At 43.2% G+C, this 4,130-nt stretch overlaps 1 long non-coding RNA gene across 1 annotated transcript; it reads right to left on the minus strand.

Annotated features, from left to right (window-relative positions):
- Positions 1-3,050: 3,050 nt before the first annotated feature.
- Positions 3,051-3,330, minus strand: LOC147473499 (uncharacterized). The gene is made up of 2 exons (XR_015210413.1): positions 3,206-3,330; positions 3,051-3,111 (listed from the first exon to the last, which is right to left on the minus strand). It is a non-coding gene; the product is annotated as an uncharacterized LOC147473499 (long non-coding RNA).
- Positions 3,331-4,130: the final 800 nt, after the last annotated feature.

Genomic DNA, 4,130 nt, shown 5'->3' on the forward strand with positions numbered 1-4,130 from the left:
TCCTTCATCAACGACCTAGCTAGGTCGCTATTACGCACTCGGCAAGCATTGGAAAAGGCCAGTGTGGCGAAAGATTCTTTCAAGCCACTTTCCATGCACAGCAGTTCTGCCTTGAACCGTCCTAGGAATTCACGAATAGTTTCGCCCTCCTTGAATGATAATTGAAACAGAGAATCAAGATCGCCTTCTTTCCTGCTTTGTGGTGGGATCGGCCGGGCGAACAAATCGATGAAGTCGTTCGAAAGTGTTTATAGAATCAGACTCCAGTGAAAAGAACCAATCTAGAGCGCCATCCTTGAGGCTGGCTGGAAATAATCTGCAGTGGAGATAATCGAACTCGGGTGAGCTATAGAGTGCCAAACTCTGGATATAGCGAGCCACATGCTGACCAGGGCATGTGCTGCCATCGTACATGGGAAAGCGTGGCTGGATAAAGTCGTGTGGAGAGGATTTACTGAGGACCTCTGCGGTGAACGGAGATGCGCGATACGTCTTAAGCATCTTGTGCACAATCTGGGTCGAGTCCTTCTTCGCGGAGGTCTGGCCAATCCTTTGGGATAACTCGTTAAGCTGCTGATTAACGTCATTGATGCTGTGTTCGGCTCCGTTTCCGACTTGTTGTTGCTGATAACTATCCACCTGAGCACGTAAAGTAGCATTTTCCTCCCTGAGCAAGGAAATGCTCTCATTCGTTATTCCTGGCGGTGGGGCGCAGGCTCAACTTGATCTGCTATGCTAACCATGCTTCGTGGGCTGGAGAATTAGAGATGGATGAAGTGATCTAAAGTGGCTCTCCAGTAATCGAACCCACAGACGGCGCCAATGTAAAGGAGCGTTTTAGTTTTCTCCTAATTATAGTAGAAGAGGTCGAGATGGGTTTGGACTTTGGATGGGACCGAGGTCGCTGTGAGCGAACTGCCTACGTATCTTCTCTTGTTCTTCCTTTTGTTGGGGAGAGAAGAATCAGTCCCGACGTAGTTCCATGTAGATGGTATTTATAGGATTTCGGGGGTGGAGATCCTTCGCATGACGCGGTACCCTTTGTGTACAAAATGTAGGGTAGAGATCGTGAATGAGTCTTTGGAGTGGTTTTGGTGTGAGTCATACTACGATTGGGAGTTGGCGCGGTAGTCCCTATTTCCGGTGGTGGGAAATGCAAATAAGATTTTGGCAATGATTACATCCGGTGGGCTGCGTTCGTCTCGCCAAGTGTTCAGATCAAGAATCTTCGCTCGTTAAGTACCACCTACTTGTAAGGAGTCGCCAAGATCGGTCTTGGAGGTCGATGCGTTGAGGTCGCTTTGTGCTTCGTCAATGCGCAAAACACACCTACTTGTAAGGAGTTGCTCCGCAGATCGGTCTTGGAGGTCGATGCGTTGAGTTCGCTTGTGTTTCGTCTGCAATGTTCCTTAGTGGGGATATTGCTCCCCTACAATAACCTATAAGACAAAGTGGTTATTTACTCTTCGATTCGTAGCTTACTCTCGTTTATTTATTCCTTTGTTACAATCTCAAGCCACGTCTAACCACTCAACCAAAGCTGAATCGAGATACAACTGAGGGCTAGCCACGTCTAACCACTCAACCAAAGCTGAATCGAGATACAACTGAGGTCAGCCACTAATGACTAGAATTTCAAGCTTATTAAGGACTATAAAGTTCGAATTATTGGAGTGGAAAGTGTTGAATGTGTGTAAATCAAAGGTTTAGAGAGAGAAACATCTTATAATTTCAGCAATGCCGGTTGCAGCAAAGGACCATGATTTTTAAATTTTACTTAAGTTCACATAAATTGATGCATAGGTTGCTTTTGATAAACCAGAAAATTTAGCAAGGCTTTAATGTTTAAGTTAGAAGTAACACTTGATGTGCTTGGAGGGCTTCGACAGTGTTGGTGGGACGTAGAAAAGCCAATTTAGGTACTTTCGACGCATTTGGATTTGGCTCCCACGATTTTTTTTTTTTTTTTTTTTTTTTTGTTTTTGATAAAGTTTAATTTAATTGATGGGGTCAAGTGCAAAGCACAGTTACATAAGTGAGTGAGTTCCTCACACTATAAGAAGAGAACTAAACATTTGTACCCCTACTGGCTCCCACGGAATGATGGAAGGACTTTGCATTACGATTGTTACTATGAAATGACTACACAACTACTCTAGGTGGCGGTATACGGCTTGGTATTAAGCCCGAGTCTTGTAAGAATTTGATCTAGCTTAGCCTGAGATGGAATTAGTGGGAACCTTTAGAGAAACAAAAGACATCGTAGGAAACTGCCTTCCTTAACTGCAATACTGTATTGCAAGGCCATGCCAGAGCCAAAATTTAGATCTTTCCAAGATTTCGCAGAGCCACTCCCACACTGTTAACACTCCGAAATGAAAGGAGCATTTATCCGTCCAACGAGTTACTAGAAAGCCACAATGTCACCCGACCCTTGGATGATTGTCCTCCTGTTATTTCAATCCCAAGTTCTTTATGCTCTTCCACCTTTTCCATGATTTATAGTCATCAGTGTTGTCAGAGACTGATCAAATTGATACTGGCATAAGCTATACTTTTAAACATTTCGTTTTGTTTCGGGAATTTGCACTCTGTTCACCAAATGTCTAAAGGCTTCCTCCAGTCCTCTTGCTTCTTTAGATTCCAGCCAACCCTAATTTCTACTCTTTCTTCCCCAGGAATTCTTTCCAGATATCAAGCAACTTTAAAGGAAGAAGCCGAAGACATATAAAGAGACGAACAAGTTCAGCAGGCAGAATAGGCCCAACTCGATATTTACTGGCAACAGAATAGGGGATTCATCCAACTAACAAGTTAGTGGATGTGCTCATTGGCTTTCGACCTGAGCCAGAGATTGTGCAAAGGTAGATCATTAGCAGCCACAGACCTACTAATGAAAAAGGTTCTTCGCCAGGAGGTCTCCGTTTAAGGAATCGCCATTTTTCACCGAAATCCCTTCACCGTAGAGCTATGGCGAGTCTCAGACCTCCCACCTAACCTAAAATCCCCTCCACTACTTTGATACCTATAACCTCTAGTTTCTCTTCGTATTTCAAGATTACACAGTTGATCAAGTTGATCATCAATCAACAAAGCTTACAAGAAAAGCACCTAAAGCAAGGATCATAGCAGTGTGGCAGAGTATTCCAATAGTTAAGGAAGCAAATTAAAAGACGAAATGAAACAGTTCCAGACTAAGATCTACCTGTCATATCTCATACATCACACTAGATGGATATCCATGGAATGCGATTCCCTTTACAATTCCTGACAATGAAATGGGTAAACAAGTGAGACTCAAAACTTCGTGCTAAGGGGTTTGGAGGTTTGAGTCCTGTTACAAACATATATTGTATTGAGATGCTCACTAAATGGGAATCAATGAGAGATCTCACACCAAATAAGAAATATAATAAGTATCTGTAGTCTGTGGAGACGAAGTATTCCAGAAATCCCCAAGATCCCAGTCCTGGCTACTGTAAGTGAAATAAGCTTGGCAGCATAAAATCTAGGCAATCTGCGTTGAAGGTCTTCGACCTACACCCACCCCTGACACTAATCACAGGGGTATAAAATAGAAACCTCTGTTCCTCCATTAGAAAGACGCCCTCTTCTCGACTAGCAAGTGGGATGCCTAAGCGACTAAGGAGGTAACAAGGCTGACTGCAAGTGCAGAAATCTTTCGACTCTCCCCAATTGTGAATTTGTAAGGTGAAAGTACGAGATTTGCTGACAACACATGGTTCTTATAGCTACTTGTATCAGAGGGTTATAGGGCTTTGAAGGATAGCTGGTAGTTGCGTGTTGGTAAAGGCACTAGACATGATTCAAATCTAATTTCTAGTCTTGGATACTGAGATCGTTATAGCCATCAGTGTTGTCAGAGACTTATCGAATTGATACAGGTATCTGGGCTATTAAATCGTTGAGTACTTGCTTACTCACTGCTTAGCCGACCCGACTAACAATTTAATCCCTGATCACAATCGGGGTCAAAAACTCCCCGAGTACTTGGCCGATTAGGCCCGATTAGCCGATTAGCCAAGTAATTGTATTCACTATTTCAACTATTTCAATGTTAAACATTGAACTCGACATTTCGCTGATTCGACCAACCCTCGATTTTGTAA

The sequence above is a fragment of the Coptis chinensis genome, unplaced genomic scaffold (assembly GCF_015680905.1).
Source record: "Coptis chinensis isolate HL-2020 unplaced genomic scaffold, ASM1568090v1 utg2425_pilon_pilon, whole genome shotgun sequence".
Taxonomy (NCBI): domain Eukaryota; kingdom Viridiplantae; phylum Streptophyta; class Magnoliopsida; order Ranunculales; family Ranunculaceae; genus Coptis; species Coptis chinensis.